Below are 21,041 nucleotides of genomic sequence, written 5' to 3'. Positions count from 1 at the left end.
TTCAAATAAATGAATAAAATATTTTTTAAAAGTTTCAATATTTTTAAAATATTTGTTTGAAAGAGTGACAGAAAGAGCAGAGACAGAGAGAGAGAGAGAGGTCTACCATCTGCTGATTCACCTTCCAAATTGCTACAACGTTTGGGTCTGGCCCAGGCCAAAGCCAGGACTCCATCTAAGTCTCCCACATAGGTGGCAGGGGTCGAAGCACCTGGGCCATATTCTGCTGCCTACCCAGGTGCATTAGCAGGAAGCTGTGTTAAAGCAGAGTACCCACCACTCTGATATGGATGTTGGCGTTGCAAGCAGTGGCTTAACCCACTGTGCCAAAAGGCCAGCCTCCAAAAATATTTTAAGGTACTCTTTGATCTATTTTTGTAGAATACTCATTTTTTACCTTTTTAGTCTATTTGACCTTTCTTCTTATATTTCATGAATAACTTTTCAAAGGTTTCCTAGTGTTTATAAAATGGTCAAACCTTTGGTTAAAGTATACAAGTGCTGAGGAACACATGCAATGCTTATCAATAATCAGTAAAGCAGAATAGTTAAGAGCACGTATTTGGGTTCCAACACTGATTGCCACTCACTAGCTATGTACTCTATGCCTTGGCTTCCTCATCTGTGAAGTGGAGTCAGAATACTAGTGTCATCTTTGTGAATTAATAAATATATGTAATGCTCTCATAGCATGGTCTGCCACATAGGAAGTACTAGACAGCATCCATATTGCTAAATTTATTAAATTATTAAAATCGTTATCACTACCTGTCAATGACAACATTTGTAAGTTAACAGCTTTTCTTCATATGGTCCCTGTTGCTTGTACTTCAGGGGACACAGAGACCAGGTGAAAATGTGCCCATAGAAACCTGAGGGAAACTTGACCCAAAGGTTTTACTTAAAGAAAGAGTTCAGGGTGGGCATTGTGGTGCAACAGATTAAGTGGCTGCTCGGGACAACCGCATCCTATAATGGAGTGCAGGTTCGAGTCTCCAGAACTTCTGCTTTCCATCCAGCTTCCCGCTAATGCATCATGGGAAGCAGCAGGTGTGCTTGGGCCCCTTCACTCACATGGGGCACTAGATGGAGTTCTGGGCTTCAACTTTGGCCTGGACCAGCCCTGGCTATTGTGGGCACTTGGGGAGTAGCCTCGTGGATGGAAGATTCTGTGTGTGTGTGTGCGTGTGTGTGTGTGTGTGTGTGTTTGTCTTCACCTTTCTAATAGATGAAAATAAATAAGCTTTTTTAAGAAGTAAAGAAAAAAGTCACATTTACTGTGTACTCACTAGGCTGGACACAGCAGACGTGATTTTCTATTAATTATCTCATTTCTTCTTTCTAACATCCCTGTGATGCAGGTGCTGTTCTGATCCTCCTATTATAGTTACAGAAGCCGAGGGAATTGCTTGGGTTTGTAAATGGGCGAAGGGACAGATTCTGAAAATCAGGCTGTCAGGTGGCACAGTGATAGGAAGATGCGCAGCGGTGCATCTCTGGGGTCAGTGCACACGTGTGTCCCTTGAATTCTCAGGTTTGGTGCTGGTGTTGCTGTTGTTCCGGGAAGCTGAATGAGACATTCAAGACTCCCCTGTCAAGTGAAGCCTCCCTGTGTTACCTAAGAACGTAGTTAGAGCTCACAAATGTATGGTTTGTGCTTCGTGATTTAAAGCAGCAAGAATGAGGCCAGAGCCTTAGTGGCTAACACTTGTCCAGAGACCACAATGCTCAGCCACTCTTTACAGCTTCTAAAGGCCTGAAGTCAGACTTTTTAAAATTGAGGTTTGATAAACAACACTCTGTGTTGATTGACATGGGAGAAATACGAATTTATATAGAAATGTAGTAAGTTGAAAATTGTTCTCATCTAGGTAAACTTGTATTGTTACATCTATACTTCCCAGCAAGCAATAAAAGAAGATAATAGAAAACAAAGCATTCTGAACCATATGAACCTGCAAAGAAGTTGCAAGTATTTAACTAAATTAGATTACAATGCCATACCGCCTTTTGAATATGCCAGGACTCATGTGAGATAACTGGGTCAGCAAGAAGAAATGTTTTATTCTCAGTGAAAATTCCTGTTCCCGCTGAAGCATGCCCCTCTGTGAACAGGCACAAAGCATAATGAAACTTGCCACCTCTGGTCCTCAGCTCCACCACCAGTCTCTGGTGTCTCAGGCACCAGATGGCCAGGCTGTGCAGGAGGAAGGTCCCAAGCGATCATGGCTGACTTGGCTGTCTCCCACGGTGTGCTGAGAAGGTGACACCTGAGATGAGGAAGGGGTCGGGGCAACCTGAGCAATGTGGTCCCCCTAGGAAGGATGCTTGGTGATGCTTGAGCTGAGCAGGCCTGGCGGCACCCAGGCTACACAAGCCCAGGCAGAAGGCTCTCCAAGTTCCACAGCTGTTGTGTTAGATGGAGTAGGTGCAGATGAGACACCATCCACTCTGGGCAGCTTTCCTGAGCCTCGAAGGACTGCTTCCCTGTGGATCCTAGGCTTTGGTTTATCCTTGAGGCTTCTCTGTAATAAACCTGCTTGCCTTACATGGTGTGCCTGAGTGGCTGTCTCACCAGGCTCATAATTGGGAGAGAACCTTTGCAATCCATCCCTCATTAAGATGAGTGAAAAAGCTCTGAAACAGATTCAAATCCAGAGATATAACCTCTAAGACTGGAGCACTCGTGCCTTCCAGTTACCCAAGCATCAAAGTATTTCGCAGCCAATGACAAGCTTTGAGTTCCACAAAGAAGGGCACTTGATGAGTTTGCTATGGTTTGGATGTTGAATGTTCCTCTAAGGCATACATGATGAAGGCTTGGTCTCCAGGAGGGCACTGTTGAGAGTGGGGCCTAGTAGGAGGCCTTTAGGTCACTGGGGAAAAGAGATACATATTTGTCTTGCCAACCCTTGGCAGTGCTCTTGTGACCTCCCAAATTCTCACAAGGAAGTTGATGGAAAAGCCTGGGGGTGGGCACTGTGGTGCAGTGGGCGAAGCTTCTGCTTGGAACACCCACATCCCGTATTGAAGTGCCAGTGCAAGGCCTGGCAGCTCTGCTGCCAATCCAGCTTCCTGCTAATACATTCTGGGAGGCAGCAGGAGATGGCTGAAGTGTTTTGGGCCTCATCACCCAAGTGGGAGATCGGATGGAGTTTCAGGTTCCTGGCTTCAGCCTGCCCCAGCTCTGGTTGTTATAGGTGTTTGCAGAACAAACTAGCAGATGGAAGATCTCTGTCTCTCTCTTTATGTCTCTCTGTTTCTCTCTCTAACTTTCAAATAAATTAACTAAAACTGAAGGCTGAGTTTGGGCCCAGCCATGCTCTCTGCTTCCTGATTCAGCCTGTGATCCTCCTTTCCACTTGTGCTCTGCCAGCTGCCCTGAGACCCTGGCCAAAGACCGTATTAAGCCATTTGGACTTTGAACCTCCAAAACTAGACACAAAGAAAATATTTGCCCTTTATCGAGTTAGTGGCTTCAGGAAAGCTAACTGGGAGTATTCACTCCACTAGTCAAGCATTCCAGATGTTGTCCTCAATCTGCTGGGATTGAGGCTCTGGATCTTTGGCCACATTGTTCTCTTCTACCCAAAAAAGTCCTGTCCATCCCAGTCTTCATTTCTCCATTATCCTTCCTGGAGTTCTCTGGTTTCACAATCCAGTCCCTATACTCCGAACTTGTTTCTATTCTCCCAGAAACCCTGCTACGATATAAACACACTTCACATATTTTTAAAAATATATTCATTACTTACTTGAAAGGCAGAGTGACAGAAAGAAAGATGGAGAGAACTTCAATCTACCGGCTCACTCCCCAAATGGCCACAATAGCGGTGACTGGGTCAGGCTGAAACTGGGAGTCTGGAACTCTGTCCAGGTCTCCTACATGGGTGGCAGGGGCCCAAGCACTCGGGTCATGTCTGCTGCTCTCCCAGGTGCATTAGCATGAAGCTAGAATGGGAGTGGAACAGCCAGGACTTGAACTGGCACTCTGATATGGGATGTGGGCATTGCAATTGGGGAACGCTGGCCCCAGCACTTAACATCTTAATATTCTACTTATCTATGTACATGTCTTTAGTCATAGCATAATTTAAACTCAAAACCCTTTCAGAGGCAAGTGACTTTTTTTTTTTTGCTATATCTGCTAGAGGACAGAAAGTGACCTCTGCATTTTGTTTTCAATTACATACTATCTAGCTAGTTGTTCTGGCCAAGGAACAAATATTGCTGGTCTGGCGGCTGAATTGGTATCTAAAAGCCACGAAAAGAGGAAGCCGACACACTCGGACGCAACAAGAGTTTACACACCAGCACTGAGGTTTTATTTTGTTTTGTTTCTTTAAGAGTTATTTATTTATTTGAAAGTCAATGTTGGAGAGAGAGGGAGAGACAGAGATCTTCCGTTCACTTGTTCACTCCCCAAGTGGCAGCTGAGCCCGCTGCAGCGTTGAAGATTTGCAACATCCCTGAGTGTATAGAGAAACAGACTATTTTCATGTCCACATCTCAATAGGAGTTAAGCAACATGGGCTATTAACAGTTCACTCCTGGAGCCAGCATTTGGGCACATCAAGGTAAGCCACAGCTTATGCTGCAGGCCATCCTGAACACGAGTTCCAGACCTGGCTGCTCCACTTCCAATCCAGCTCCCTGCTAATGCTCCTGGAAACCAGCCAAAGATGGCACTAGTGCTTGGACTCCTGCACCCTCATGGGAGATTCAGATGAGTTTCAGGCTTCTGGCTTCTGACCGGGGAGTGAGCCAGCAGAGAGAAGATGCTCGTGCTTGCTCTCGCTTGCTCGCTCGCTCTCTAATTCAAATAAATAAATAAATATTTTTTTAAAGATTATTTTGATTTATTTGAAAATTAGAGTTACAGAGAGAGAGAGAGAGAGAGAGAGAGAGAGAGAGAGAGAGAGAGATCTTCCACTTGCTGGTTTACTCCCAAATGGCCACAACGGCTAGAGCTGTGCTGATCCAAAGCCAGCAGCCAGGAGCCAGGAGCTTCTTCCGGGTCTCCCACACGGGTGCAGGGGCCCAAGGACTTGGGCCATCATCCACTGCTTTCCCAGGCCACAGCAGAGAGCTGGATCGGAAGTGGAGCATCTGGGACTCGAACCGGTGCCCATATGGGATGCCGGTACTGTAAGCGGCAGCTTTACTCACTACGCCACAGCTCTGGCCCCATAAATAAATCTTAAAAAAGATAATTCCCGGAAGAGGAATTATGGATGGCTAATAAAGGCAAGCAAAGTTGTGCCATCTCAGTTAGCAAGAAAGGAAATGCAAATTAAACAAACTGAGACACCATCATTTGTCTACCACACTGACAAAAACCACAGAGACATTATTAAGTCCAGTGTTGGCAAGAGTAGGCATGTAAATTTTAAAGAGCACTTTCTAATACTGAGCAATTTTTTAAAACATGTATTCTTTGACTAAATAATCCCATGTCTAAGAACCTGCTCCTCAGAACTTTTTTCTACATTGTCAAGATAATGGCTTGAGACTGTCCATAGTGCCATTAATTTTAAATTAGTAGAAACCAGAGATAACCCAAATATCTGTCAAAAAGGAGGCATTTAAACAAACTACACCCACACCTTGAATGCTACATGGCCATTGCAATGAAGTGTATCTATTTGTACACATACACAGAAAGAATGATTATGATACACTGTCAGAAACAATAAGTTGCAAAGCAGTAACTGTGTAATTAATAATTCTTTTTTGGGGGCCGGCGCCGCGGCTCACTAGGCTAATCCTCCGCCTAGCGGCGCCGGCACACCGGGTTCTAGTCCCGGTCGGGGCGCCGGATTCTGTCCCGGTTGCCCCTCTTCCAGGCCAGCCCTCTGCTGTGGCCAGGGAGTGCAGTGGAGGATGGCCCAGGTGCTTGGGCCCTGCACCCCATGGGAGACCAGGAAAAGCACCTGACTCCTGGCTCCTGCCATCGGATCAGCGCGGTGCGCCGGCCGCAGCGCGCCGGCCGCAGCGGCCATTGGAGGGTGAACCAACGGCAAAGGAAGACCTTTCTCTCTGTCTCTCTCTCTCACTGTCCACTCTGCCTGTCAAAAAAAAAAAAAAAAAAAAAAAAAAAAATTCTTTTTTGGGGGTGAAACGACATGTTCTACGTTTCTACATTTATATAAGCACGTATTCAAATTTCTATATAACTGTAAGTATAAAAACTAAAACAAACACACAAACAAAAACAAAGGGCTGGGAAAAATAAAACATCTAACTGCTGACTGTGCTCACCCCTAAGGAAGTGAAACAGGAAGGCCCTTCTCCTTTTACTTTGTATACTTCTGGGTATTGTTTAAATGTGATTCAACACTAATATAATATTTTTACTTTTTTGAAATGAATGAAACCAACAATATTAAGAGTCTTAAAAGTTATTATCAAATGTTCAGATATTCTAAGAAATAGCGATACAGCTGTAGGAACCACAATCACGAATAAACTCCAAGTATTCCTTTGAATTCTATGCACCCAAAATTATTGACACATATTTGTGTTAGTTACAGAAATCTTAAACACTATGTGGTAACAGAACAGTCATTTCCATATTGTAGATGAGGTCAGAAAAGAACAAAGAGAAAGAGAAATGTCTTTGGCCCTTAAACAAATTGACAGGAGTAGGCTTTGGCTTTGTGGTTAAGATTCCAGTTGGGATACTGTCATCCAGTATCAGAGTGCCTAGGTTTAAGTCCCTGCTCTGCCCTTAATTTCAGTTTCCTGTTGATGTGCTCCCTGGCAGGCAGCAGGTGGTGGTTCAGGGGGTTGGGTCCCGAACCAGCACCCATATACGATGCTAACATCTTAGGCGGTGGCTTAACCCTCTGCACCATAGTGTCGGTCCCCAGAACTTCATTTTTTTTTGGGGGGGGGGAATAATATTCTATTGTATATGAATACCATGCTTTATTTACCCATTCATCTGTTGATGGAATCTTGAGTTTTCTCTACTATTTGGATATTGTGGATAATGCTGTGAATGTTAGCATACAAGTATTGGTTTGAATCCTCTGTTTTTTATTCTTTTGCATATACATATATTAGCAACAGAACTGCTGGGTAATATGACAATTCTATATTTTACTTCCTGAGGAATTACCAAAGTTTTTGGAAGTGGCTGCACCATTTTATATTCCCATGAATGTCAATTCCTCATTTTTAAGATGAAGAAACCAGGGCAGATGTTGGGCTCACATATAAGATGTATTAAGGATGTTCGCATCCCATATCAGAGTACAGCTGGGGCTCCTGACTCCAGATTCTGGCCAATGCAGACCCTGGGAGACAACAGTGATGCTTCAGGTAAGTGGATTCCCATCACCCTGTGGGAGACATGGCTTGAGCTTCATGTTCCCACTGCCAGTGTGGGCCACCCCCCGCCAGGCTGTTGTGGACATTTCAAGAGTGAACTCAGAGGGTGAGTGTGCATGAGCTCTCTCTCAATGCTCTCTCTCTCTCTAAGATAAGTAAATGAATAAAAAAGTTTTAGTGGTGGACATTTAGCACAGAAGTTAAGATGCCACCTGAGATGCCCACAACTAATATCAGAGTACCTGGCCAGCTAGGTTCAGGTTCTAGCTTCAGTTCCATGTCCTGCTTCCTGCTAATGTACACCCAAGAAGGCAGCGGATGATGGCTCGAGCAGTTGTGTCTCTGCTACTCACCTGGGTGACCTAGACTGAGCTCCTGGATCTCAGCTTTGGCCTGGTCCAGCCCAGGCTATTGTCAGCATTTGGTGAATGAACCAGCAGATGGAAGAACTCGCTCTCTCTCACTTTCTCTCTCTGCCTTTAAAATAAATAAAAATAAATAAATGAGAAACTGTTTTTGTTAATTTTAAGATGAAGAAATCAAGGGTAGAACCAGTTGGAAAGTCAGCAGCAGAACTGACATTAGAAACCAGGAACCCTGGCTGCACTAAGATTTGATTCAGATGATCACGCAAGTGATAGTCTTGTCTAGACAAAGAAACACTACACTAGAAACAGATCCCTTGGTGCACTGAGTATTTGAATAAATTTTGTGCTCCATCATGAAGAAATTCTTTTCATTTTAAAGGTTTATTTATTTATTTGAAAGGCGGAGTTACAGAGAGGCAGAGGCAGAGAGAGAGAGAGAAAGACATCTTCCATCCACTGATTAACTCCCCATTGGCCGCAAAGGCCAGAGCTGCGCAGATCTGAAGCCAGGGGCCAGGAGGTCCTTTTGGGTCTTCCCACGCGGGTGCAGGGGCCCAAGGATTTGGGCCACCTTCTACTGCTTTCCCAGGCCATAGAGAGCTGGATCGGAAATGGAGCAGCTGGTCTCGAACCTGTGCCCATATGGGATGCCATCATGACAGACGGCGGCTTTACCCGCAGTGCCACAGCACCAGCACCAGCCCCGAAAATTTTCTTTTCTTTTGTTTTTTGTTTTTTATTTTTTTTCTCCCTCAAGCCTAAGCTCTAAGAGAAAATTAAATCATACATGTCTTTTACTTAGTATCTAACTGTAGGATACTCATGGGAACATTTTTTTAAATCTTTATTAGATGTACAATTCTAAATAAAGCCTTTTGGGGCCAGTGCTGTGGTGCAGCGGGTTAAAGCCCTGGTCTGCAGCGCCGGCATCCCACATGGGCACTGGTTCAAGATCCAGCTGCTCCACTTCCAATCCAGCTCTCTGATATGGCTGGGGAAAGCAGAAGATGGCCCAAGTGCTAGGGCTCCTGCACTAAGTGAAAGACTCAGAACAAGCTCCTGGCTCCTAGCTTCTGGCTTCAGATTGGCACAGCTCCTGCCGTTGTGGCCATCTTGGGAGTAAAGCAGCAAATGGAAGACCTTTCTCTCTCTCTCTGCCTCTGCCTCTCTGTAACTCTGCCTTTCAAATAAATAAATAAATCTTTAATTAATTAATTAAGACATTTTTAAAAATCCTTGAAATATAATAATACTCATTTTATAAAATTTGCAAATTCAAAAAAGTAGAAAGAAAAAAATCCAGAGAACAGTTAACTAGAAAAATATTAACCTTTTTAAAAAAAGAGATTTATTCATGATTACTGATGATTGATTTGAAAGGCCAAGTGACAGAGAAGGAAAGACAGAAACGGAGACAGAGAGAGCATCTATCCACTGTTTCACTCCCCAAATGCCTGCAATAGTCAAGGCTGGGACAGGCTGAAGTCAGGAGCCAAGAAGTACATCTGGGTCTCTCACATGGATAAAAGGTGAGATGGGTAGTTGAGTTATCATCTGCTGCTTCCCAGGTACATTAGCAGGGTGCTGGATCGGAAGTGGAGAAGTTGGTTCTCAAACCAGGCACTTCCATATAAGATACCGGTGTCCCAAGAGCAGCTTAACTCATTGTCGAAACACCTGCTCCTGATTGTTTACCTTTGAGTACCATTTTATGCAATCTTTTAAAAATATTTTCAAGGAGCAGTGATTTTATTTAATATATACAGTTGGAATTCTAGAATTATAAAGCTTAAGAAGATTACTACAATTTGGGGAGTAAGTTTAAGCATGGAATAAGGAAAAAGAGATATGAATACTGTATTCTAGGAAAGCACCCAAATACACTCATTAGTATTTCTTGTTACCAACCTTCAGCCTCATGTTTGACATCCCTTTTGATGGTTTGTTTCCTATCCTGGTGGACATCTATCAGGTGTCCAAATAAAAGCGCTTCAAGGGCATGGCCACGCCTTACACTGTTTTGTCTCTTCTCCTATGCCCACATGAAATGATACCATCACAGTAGGTATTCAGTAAACAGCTTCTGGATGACTTTTCTTGATTTCCTATCATCCTCAAGGTTAACACTCCCAAGTCTCTATAAGAGGTAGTCCAGCCTAGGCCTCACAGGGCCCAGTCTTGGCAGAGTTTCCCCTTCTAAAAGCTTGGTCCAGCAATCAAAGGTAATTTAAAAGTTATTTGAATCTTGACTTCCATTAGCTGGAAGAGTATTAAAGGGGATCAGTTTGTAACCCTTAACAGTGATTCTTAAAGCCTCCTCATTCCTATTTCCTGTTTCTTTCCTTTTTTTCTTCTTCCCCACTTCTATTGCTTCAGTGTGTCCATGGCTGACTTACAGCACCAATTACAAAATCTCCACCTAAAACTCTCTCTAAACGTGATCCCTCATGGTTTTGCTTTCCTTCAACTGTATTTCTCCTTTCCTTCTGTCAGCCAATCACGTCCCTTTACATCATCTTGGCATTGATTCAAGTTTCTTCAGCTCAGCTCTTCTCTCCAGAGTCCCTGAATTCTGCATTGGGAACACCCAGGAGTGGAGTGAACACCCTGTGCTTCTCTCCAAGGAGGCAGACAGGGTGCTCAGGGTGGAAGGTCCTTTTATTTTCATGACACGATGGAATTCTCACATGATAGTTATTTAGGGTGGGCTCCAAGAAGTCTTCAAAACAAGTATGTGGCACTTGGAAAGTCAAATGATGCAATCTTTAGGGAGGGAGACCACTGCTTTCTCACCCTCGCCCCTTTAGGTTGTCACCTTGAGGACCAGTAGTCCCACATCATAGTCCATTTTCTGATGGTATTACCAGTAATGGATAAAGAATGTAGGTTTATGTGGCTCATGGTTCTGGAAGCTGGGAAGTCCAGGGCCATGGCTCTGGCACCTGCTCAGACTCTGGCAAGGGTCTTCTTGGGCAGCACAGGTGAGACAGAGCAGGCCTGTGAGCTTTTGCTTCTTTTAAAGCCACCAATGGTCATGGGGTCTCCACCCTCATGACCTCATTCCATCCTAATTGCCTCTCAAAGGCCCCACCTCCAAATACAATTTAAGTGTGAACTTAGGGACTAAGTTTTCAGCACACAAACTTTTGTAGTGAACGTTTTAATTGTAGCAGCCTGATAAAAATGGTCAGACCTTTAGATTTCTCAATGCTGGACCGCAGGCTCGCTGACCTTTGAAATTATAAACTAGAATCTGCTCAGAGGTCTTTCATAGGGATAATGAGATGATCGTAAGGTGCACCCTCTCGTCTCTCATAGAGGTGAGAAAAGATCTCATTAGTCTCTCTCCTACTTTTCTGTATGATTTTGTGTGGAAATCTCAAATGTATTAGTCACTTTTGTGTTCTCTTCCATGCATGTTCTAACAGTGCTTAGCCCATAATACAAGTATGTTTTTTCTCTTCTATCTTGGTACAGAGGGGCCTGTTGTTGGAAAGACTGTTTGAACAATTATTTAGCTACAGTTCTTATTTTGTCTCTTTCCTCAGTCCAAGTAATGCCCAAAGATTACCACAGGGTGAGGGTAGCCTGAGGGAGCATGTGCAGACCACGGGGCTCCTCCTTGACCCTGTGGTACTAATAGATGATCACTGAGACTTTCTATTCAAACTTGGATATCTCTGTTTACCATATTTTTTTAACTTTTATTTAATAAATATAATTTCCAAATTACAACATTTGGATTTTAGCAGCTTTTCCCCCCCATTGTTTACCATATTTGTAAACATTTTATTTATTTATTTTCATTCTATTTGAAAAGAGAGAGAGGGGGAGAGAGAGAGAGAGAGAGAAAGTAAGTGGAGGGGAGGGACGAAGAGGGGACAGGAGCAGGGGAGAGGAGGGAGGGGAGGGGGGAGGGGAGGGGAGGGGAGAGGAGGGAAGGATTTACTCCCCACATATAGGCAATAACCAGGGCTGGGCCAGTCCAAAGCCAGGAGCCAGGAACTCAGTCTGAGTCTCCCACATGGATAGCAGGAACCCAACTACTTGAGCCATCACCTGCTGCCTCTGAGGGTCTGCTTTAGTAGGAAGCTGTATCAGAAACAGAGAAGCACCGACCTGAACCAGGCACTCTGATATGGGACTCGGGCATCCCAAGTAGCAACTGGACTGTTGCCATACTCTCCCCGCTCTGCTTACAGACTGCTGTAAGAGATTCAGAGAGGACAGAATTAAAAAATGTAAGCATTCCAGGATGTGGGGTACGGAGTTACGACTCACGTAGTTGTTTAATCAGCAAATTTATCAGTCAACCTTAAATTCTCTTTTCCCCCAATCACCATATCCAGCTGACTCTACTCTCAATCCCTATCCCCAATATATTCACTGCTTCTATCTTCTTCTCACTACTTCTACCTTTTTTTTTTAATTTATTTATTTGACAGGTAGAGTTATAGACAGTGAGAGAGAGACAGAGAGAAAGGCCTTCCTTCCGTTGGTTCACTCCCCAAATTGCCACTATGGCTGGCGCTGCACTGATCCGAAGGCAGGAACCAGGTGCTTCCTCCTGGTCTCCCACGCGGGTGCAGGGCCTAAGCACTTGGGCCATCCTCCACTGCCTTCCCGGGCCACAGTAGAGAGCTGGACTGGAAGAGGAGCTACCGAGACTAGAACCTGGCGCCCATATGGGATGCCAGCACTGCAGGCGGAGGATTAACCAAGTGAGCCATGGCGCCGGCCCCTCTACCTTCTTTTAAGCCACCACACAACAGTCTCTTCAGTGGTCTCCTTGTTTCTTCTCTTGTTCCTCATTTTTAGAAACTGGTATCTTCTTTGCAACATTTTATTTGATATGCAGAGAGTCACAGATCTCCCACTCTCTGGTTCAATTCCCAGTGCCTGCAACAACCAAGGCAGGGCCAGATCCAACCCAGGAGCTAGAACACAACCTGGGTCTCCTACATGGGTGACAGAGTCCCAACTAGTTGAGCCATCACCTGCTGCCTCCCAGGGTGTGCATTATCAAGTAACTGGCATCAGAAACAGGGCTGGGACTCAAATGTTTGTACCTTGTATGGGATTCAGACATCCTAAGCAGTATCCTGTTTGTCAAATGCCCACCTCTGGTGCCATTTTCTTTTTTTAAGATTTATTCATTTATTTGAAAGGCAGAGAGAAAGAGAGAGAGAGAGAGAGAGATCTTCCATCTTCTAGTTCACTCCCCAAAAGGTCACAATGGCTGGGGTTGGGCCAGACCAGAGCCAGGAGCTTCTTCTACACATGGGTGTAGGGGCCCAAGCACCTGGACCATCCTCCACTGCTTTCCCAGGCCACCAACAGGAAGCTGGATCAGAAGTGGAGCAGCCAGGACTCAAACCCACACCCAAATGGGATGCCGGCACCACAGGCAGAGACTTAACCTTCCACGCCACAGTGCCAGCCCCTATCTTTTCAAAATATGTAAATCATATGTCACTTGGCAACTTGTCTTTTAAAGATTTATATGTTTGAAAAGAGAGCGAGAAGCCGCTGCTGCAGCTCACTAGGCTAATCCTCTGCCTGTGGTGCCAATACCCCGGGGTTCTAGTTCCAGATGCCAGATTCTGTCCCAGTTGCTCCTCTTCCAGTCCAGCTCTCTGCTGTGGCCCAGGAAGGCAGTGGAGGATGGCCCAGGTTCTTGGGCCCTGCACCAGCGTGGGAGGCCAGGAGGAGGCGCCTGGCTGCTGGCTTCGGATGCGTGCAGCGCACTGGCACTGGCCATAGTGGCCATTTGGGGGGGTGAACCAATGGAAGGAAGACCTTTCTCTCTTTCTGTCTAACTCTGCCTGTCAAAAAAGAGCAAGCGAGCAAGAGAGAACGAACAGAGAAAGAATGAGAGAGAATGAGAGACTGTCTACTCACTGGTTCACTCCCCCAAATGTCCAGGTCTGGGTCAGGCTGCAGCCAGGAACTCCATCCTGGTCTTACACACGAGTGACAGGACTCAAGTACTTGACCCATCATATGCTGCTCTCCCAGAGCATTAGCAGGAAGCTGGATTAGAAGTGGGGTAGCTGGGACTCGAACTGGTACTCCAATATGGGATGGCTCCATCGGAAATGGTGGCTTAACCCGCAGCACCACATCAGCCCCAACCTGCCAACTCTTGAATTGCTTTCCATCTATATGTAAAATAAAATCTAAACTTTTAACCTGAAAAGCCCCAGACCTCATTTTCCACACTTCTGCCCTTACTTACCAAACCTTAGCCACACTGACTTTATTTCTGTTCCTCTAATTTCAGCTTGGCTGAGCTGTACTTTCCCCTGGTTTTCACGTGGCTCCTTTGAAGGACTGTTTAACTGTTATCTACCCTAGAGGACCACCTAACATCTTATTCTAAAGTAGCCACCCAGTCATTCTCCAACACATCGCTAGTGCTCTCAGCACAACCCAGGCTTCTAGTTGTTTTTCTGCACATATGTGTGTGTTTTCAACTATTCAAAACATTTTTTCCAGTGAATGGATGGTAAACCCGACTCTTCCATTTCCTGGATGAAAGCTAGGAAATACTGAGCAGGGTTTAAGACTGTTACACCTTTGTTTCATTTTTTTTAAACTTCCCCACCATAACTCTTTTATTAATGTCTCTGTCCGGAGTAGCAATGAAACCCTTGCTATGGAAAATGTTTACGCTCCGCTCCTGGCAGTGAGAAGGAAGAATCTGGGGATTTTATAACAAACTCCAAATACCATGTGCTTAAAGAAATACAAACATCACAGGGTGGGGGAAGTGGCACTGCCTTTGAACGGGAAAGAAAAACAGGCAGAATTCCTGCAGCCAGCCTCCTAGAGGGAAGAAACAAAGAGACAAATTAGGAACTGGTAAATCACCTGGGACTTAACAAAGGAAAGGCCCCTGGGGCTTGCCCCAGCCCACTCCCAGAAGCTCCGAACTCTTCTTTCTGCTGTCCCAAATAGCACAACACAACCTGCCTAGAACTCATCCGGAAAACACCAGCGCCAGCCCTCGCCCAGCCAGATCCTTTTTGAGAAAGTCTTTCAAAGCTTCTGTCTATCCAGAGCTCTTTCTTCTCTAGCCTCCTTGTTCCAAAAGCAAAACCGAGTTGCATGGACTTCTTTGATCTCTGCTTATTTTTTGTATATCTTTAATGTGTGTGTGTTTTTTTTTTTTTGCCTGTTTTGTTTTTACCTTTGCTCGTCTTAATCTAGAATTCTACACAGAGTTGAACACAAAACAGATTTCCAATAGGATCTTTTGGATTAATAAAGTAGATTTCCACTCTGTCTGCAGCTTGTACTCAGAAGGAAGCAGCAAGAAGGAAAAACTGAAAGGAGAGGGAAGAAGAGGGTACCAGAAAAACAGGGGCTCAGCTGCCATGGGCGGGAGTGGGGGAGGAACCTCACAAATCAGCTTTCATTGTGGAGTCCTCATCACATTTTATAACGTTTTGTCAGCCGGCTGAAATGGAAGTTGACAGGAAATTGGCACAAACAGGGAAATGGACACAGGCCAATTGACAGTCTTTTGTTAAGTCTTTCCACTGCCTTGCCTCCCCAGTATTTGCATCTACTTCAGTCTCAAAGCCAGGCGGATTCTGATTCTTTGCTCATGCAAATACTGATTTGTCAATGGTCACATAGCTAGAAGGCAATTATCTGTTGGCATCAAACCAGATGGACCTTCCTCCTATATCCCTAGATTCTTTTTATATTTTAAATATTTATTTTTTTCTATTTTAAAGACGGAGGGAGATCTTCGACCCATGGGTTCAATCCCCAAAGGCCACCAACAGCTGAGACTGGGCCATGTCTGAGCCTGGGTCTGTAACTCCATCCAGGTCTCCCTTGTGAGTGGCAGGGCTCCAAGAACTTGAGCCATCACCTGCTGCCTACCAGAGTGCACATTAGCAGGCAGTTGGATTGGAAGCAGAGTAGCCAAAACTTAAGCCAGGCACTCCAATATGGGATTTGAGCATCCCAAGTGGCAGCTTGACCCGGCTCACCACAGTGCCACCACTGTCCCCTACCTAGGTGCACGACGCTCTTTCCAGTTCTGTGTTTTCTTGAGGCAGGTAGATCTATACTATTCATTGTCATTTTCCAGCACTTAACTTATTGTGTGCTTCCTGCCATGTGTTCAAGGAACTTAAAATATGTTAACTGATTGAGTAAATGAGCGCTGATTCTAACCTCTGGTCCATCCTAAGGCAAAGATACAAACATACAGGAAATACAGGATGGATGAAAACAGAGCATTACTGAGGGAAAAGGCTATCAGTTTTGCTGCTCTGTTTGTCTATCCAAAATTCATTCCACAATGTAAATTGAATGCCTTCTATATGATGGAAAATATGTTAGACACTTAGGTTCCAAGATGAAGACACAGACCTTGCCTCCCATTTTTTTAAGACTTTTTAAAGACTTACTTATTTGAAAGAGCTACAGAGAGAGAGAGTGCAAGAGCACTCTTCAATGTGCTGGTTCGCTTCCCAATGGTTGCAATGGCTGGGGCTGTGACAGGCTAAAGCCAGGAGCCAGGAGCTTCTTCTTGGTCTCCAAGTGGGTACAGGGACCCAAGCACTTGGGCCATCCACTGCTGCTTTCCTAGGTACATTAGCAGGCAGCTGGACCAGAAGCAGAGCAGCCAGGGCTTGAACTTGTGTTTGACGGGATGCTGGCACTGCTGATGGTGCCACAGTGCCAGCCCCCTTGCCTCCCATTTTCACATGATAGTATTTATCATACTCTATTATTATTGCTTATGTGCTTACCACCAGACCCTGAGCTCTGTGAGAACCCTGCAAGTAAGCACTCAGAAAACACTTGGTTAATCTTCTAATGGAGATTGGAGTCTACTGGAGAAAGACAATCATATATAGCCAGGATCTTTCGCTGTGATAAAGCAAAGCTGCTGACTTCTGCTGATGTAGCAGAAAACAAGTACATTATTGAAGATATTGGGTAACTCTGAGGAGTGTTGAAAGATATTCGGGACTGAGGCCAACCTCCAGGAATGTTAAAGAAAACCAGCACAGAACTAGCCCAATCAGGAGACTGTCTCCAACTCAGCTGTGCAGAAACACCACTTCTCATCAGAAATTCAATTCTGCAACCACTGAGAAGCTGCTTTTGCTGCCAGCCTGCCAACAAAGGCAGCCGCCTTTGCTGTGTGTTCCAGCAAAACGGGAAGCCCCACACAGAACCTGTTTCCTCTGGTTGCTCAGACCTGTGTTCAAGTTTCTTAGAGCCCGAGTCACATTCCTGAGCCCAACTGCAAAGGAAGTTGGGACTCTGAGTTCTAAGTGAAAGAAAGCTATTCCAAACATGATGGGCACCCATAACTATGACAAGTGTCCACTGACCCGCAGCAATGTGACAGGAGCTAGACTGAAAACATGCAGACAGGATTCTGTTCTCATAGAACTCACATCCTCGTAGGAAAGACAAGCAATGAACGTGATGGCTAGTGATGGAAGCACAAAGACAAGTGAGGCTGTGAATGAGGGTCTTTAAGGAAGGTTTTTCTAAGATGAAGACAGACTCAGATGAGGTAAGGGAGCAGCAGGCACAAGGGCTCTGAGATGGATGCTGACTTGGCATTCCTAAAGCCCTGCGAGGAGGTAGAGGATGGGCTGAGGAAGTGAGGCAGTGGGGGGTGGGGGGGATGAGCTGGGAAGGGAAGCCAAGGACCAGGTCGCCCAGGCCATAGCTTTGCTTTGTTAAAGATTTTATTTGAGAGAGAGAGAGAGAGAGAGAGAGAGATATCCTCTCCCCAAATGGCAGCAATGGCTGGGGCTAGGCTAGACCGCAGCCAGGAGCCAGAAGCTTCTTCAGGTCTCCCACGTTGGTGCAGGGGCCCAAGGACTTGGACCACGTTTCACTGCTTTTTCCAGGACATTAGCAGGGAGCTGGATCAGAAGTGGAGCAGCCAGGACTTGAACTGCAGGCCACAGTTTTGAATTCTGTCAGGTGGCAGAGGAATGGTACTACTTGACTTATATTTTAAAGCATTTGGCTGGTGCTGTGGTGCAGTGGGTTAAGCTGCTGTCTGCAGTGCTGGGATCCCATATGGGTGTGTGTCCTGGCTGCTCCACTTCTGATCCAGATCCCTGCTAATGTGCCTGTGAAAGCAACAGAGAATGGCTCAAGTCCTTGGGCCCCTGCATCCATGTGGAACACCAGGGGTGGGGTTCAGGGAGAAGTTCCTGGCTCTAGTCTGGCTCAGCCTCAGTTGTGGATATTTGGGAAGTCAAACAGTGGATGGAAGCACTCGCTCTACCACTCTCTCTCTAACTCTGCCTTTCAAATAAAAAAAAAATAAGATTCTTTTAAAAAGGGGTGGGGGTTCACGCTGACAATTGTTCAGAGAACGGATAAGGGTAAAAGGGTGTAAGTGGGAAAAGCGAGCTGAGCAAAATATGGGCGGTGGGATCAGAGTGCTAACTAGACCCAGCTGGTTGGGGAGAAGGCAAGGTATGAAAGGAATCTTGAGAAACAAGTGAAAACTGCCCCAGAGAAAAGATCACAAGGCATCTTAGGCAAAGGCAAGAAAAGGAAGAAAGGGGCTGGCACTGTAGTGCAGGGGGTTAAGCCTCCACCTGCAGTGCTGGCATCCCAACTGGGCGCTGGTTCAAGTTCCAGATCCTCCACTTCTGATCCAGCTCCCTGCTAATGTGCCTGGGAAAAGCAGTGGAAGATGGTCCAAGTGCTTGGGACCCTGCACCCATAAGGGAGACCCAGAAGAAGCTCCTGGCTTTGACCTGGTCCAGCCTTGGCCGATGTGGCCATTTGGGAAGTAAACCAGCAGATGGAAGATCTCTCTTTTTTAAAAAAGAACACAGGGAAAGCTCTGGAATGTTTGGAGAACTTTTGAGTGACGTTACAGAGAAGATGCAGACACATGGCTGGAAGGGAAAGGAGACCTAGACTGCCAGAGTTGTCTATGCTGTCCACACCCACACTCCAACACATATGTTATTTACTTTCAATATCAAAGCGAGGAGGCTGGGCCAGGGCCAAGTCTCCCACACAGGTGGCAGGGACCTAAGTACATGAGCATCCCCTGCTGTCTCCTAGGGTGCTCATATCAGGAAGGCTTGGAACTGGAAGCAGAGCTGGGAATGGACTCAGGCACTGTCATGGGATGCAGGTGTCCCAAGCAGCACCTTAAGCACTGTGCCAAATGTCCATCCCCTATTCTTTTAGCCTTTGATGTCCTCAAACTAAAATGCTGCTACAGTGATGGGAGCAGAGTGTGAGACAAAACTGGACCTACATCTTCCCCCAGGGAGTCCAGACCTCCCATGAGAGTTTCTAAGGGGGCAGAACGTTCATAGTTCCTGCGTCCTCCCACACCCAGACTAGACATGAACCACTTACAGCACTGAGCTGTTACTATCCAGGCAGCGCTGGACATATGCACTCACAGTGTGGTGTGCAATCAGTCTTCAAAGGAGATCTAAGGGCTGGAAAAACTGTCAAGTAGTCATCTGGTCTGTCCTGCACTAGTCTGTTCCTGCAGCTGTAACACAACGCCTTACACTGGTTAACTTATAAACAACAGACATGTATTTGCCACAGTTCTGGAAGCTGCAAAGTCCAAGGTCAAAACACCAACAGGCGCTCGTGCTGCTGTGTAGTAGGTTAAGCTTCCACCTGTGGCACCAGCATCCCATATGGGTTCCCATTTGAGTTCCAACTGCTCCAATTCCGATCCAGCTCCCTACTAATGTGCCTGGGAGAGCAGTGGAAGATGGCCCAACTGCTTGGGCCTCTGCACCCAGAAGCAGCTCCTGGATCCTGGCTTTGGAACGGTCTAGCTCCCTAGCTCTGGCAGTTGCGGCCATTTGGGGAGTGAACCAGCGGATGAAAGAACTCTTTTTAAACATAAAAGATACCAACAGATCTGCTTCCCGGAGGGCATCTTCTCGCTGGGTGCTCACCGGGTGTAAGGGGAGAACCAGCCTTCTCAAGCTCCTCCTACTGAGACAGTCCTGGTGACCTAATCAGCTCCCAAGACCCCCACCTTTTAGTACCAGCACCTTGGGGACTAGGTTTCAGCATATGGATTAGGGGAGGGGGGCAAACATTCAGACCACGGCACACGTTCCCATTACACGTCTGGAGGCACCTCTTCCAGCGAGCAGACGCACACGGAGCCTCCAGATTCCTCAATTAAACAGACCGACCAAAGCCTGGACTGCGTGGTGCTTGCTGTTCGTCCACCTTGAACGCGGGGAAGGCGCCGCAGGCTGGCTGGTGGAAGCCACAGATGGTCCTGTCAATTTAGAACAGAGTGCCCTGGTCTAGGACTTCCCAGGTCCGCAGCGACAGATTTGCCAGAGGTCAGAGTGCAATCACTCACAAGAAGGCTTCGTGAACTTAACTGCAATGTGCCCTTTACTGCAATAAAATCTAGGTCAGGTGCCAACGATTTGCAACATTGAGAGCACTGCAGGTGGGGATTCACCTGATTTTAAGCGCCCTGGATCCATCTGCCCTCCACCTCGGCTGCGGGTCGCTCTGCTGCAGCATCAGACACAGCCCACTTCCGAGTTCCCAGCGGGACCCACGGTGCTGACTTAGAAGCACTGCACAGCAAGTGAGCAGAGCTGGCTTCCAAGCACTTCAGAGGGATCCGCCAACAACTGTATCAAACAGGCTGTTGCCTCCAACTGGGCCACCTTAGGAGAGAAGGGGTCTGGTTAGACCCCCGTGTCTCAGCCTCGATCTGCCTGCAGCGCGCGCCCCCATCACCCTCCACGAATCTGCACGGAACCAATCTCGATCGATCCAGAGATCCAGAGAGCCTGTGGCGAAGACGACATACAACTGGGGCATGCAGATCGTGCATGCTTTACGTTTCAACTTAAAACGACTGTGTCCGGCAGCTCTGCCCTCCCCAGGCTGGCCACGGGGCTGGGGAAAGACCCCTACCCCCAGGCCTCCTCAGAGGGAACGCCGCCGCTCCACTTTTCTCCCGGACTCCCCTCGGCTCCCGCCCCCACCTGCAACTCCCCGCTCCGCCTCCGCGCTGCACGCACCCCGCCCCCCGCCCGAAAACTACTCTTCAAAGACTTCCTTCCGGGCCCGGCGAAGCGCAGCGTGCTCGGATCCGGAGCGGCAGCGGGCCTCGCCTTCATCCGCGACAACAAAACCGCCGCTTCCTTGCACACAGACAACCGAGCTACCGGCGCACAGGCTCCTGCTCTCGAGGCCCCGGGGAGAGTCGCCGCGCCCGGCCCCGCCAAGCCCGCCCCGCACGCCGGCCCCGCCTCAGGCCCCGCCCCGGCTCCGCGCGCGGCGCCCCCTCCAGGCCCGGCTCCCGCGCCCTAT

General features: G+C 46.8%; 1 long non-coding RNA gene across 12 annotated transcripts; it reads right to left on the bottom strand.

The window, feature by feature from the left end:
- Nucleotides 1-433: 433 nt before the first annotated feature.
- On the bottom strand, nt 434-20,969 carry LOC138850515 (uncharacterized). Of its 12 annotated transcripts, none has more exons than XR_011390338.2 (7): nt 20,773-20,954; nt 20,176-20,389; nt 19,837-19,983; nt 13,605-14,531; nt 11,823-11,909; nt 7,689-7,812; nt 4,323-4,469 (listed from the first exon to the last, which is right to left on the bottom strand). It is a non-coding gene; the product is annotated as an uncharacterized LOC138850515 (long non-coding RNA). The 12 variants fall into 12 exon arrangements; XR_016219637.1 differs by having other exon boundaries at nt 14,436-14,531; XR_016219632.1 differs by lacking the exons at nt 4,323-4,469; nt 13,605-14,531 and adding an exon at nt 434-2,876.
- Between the last annotated feature and the right edge of the window lie 72 nt (nt 20,970-21,041).

The sequence above is a fragment of the Oryctolagus cuniculus genome, chromosome 1 (assembly GCF_051225735.1).
Source record: "Oryctolagus cuniculus isolate XC-2025 breed Fujian yellow rabbit chromosome 1, ASM5122573v1, whole genome shotgun sequence".
Lineage (NCBI taxonomy): Eukaryota > Metazoa > Chordata > Mammalia > Lagomorpha > Leporidae > Oryctolagus > Oryctolagus cuniculus.
This window is presented reverse-complemented; position numbering and strand designations above follow the sequence as displayed.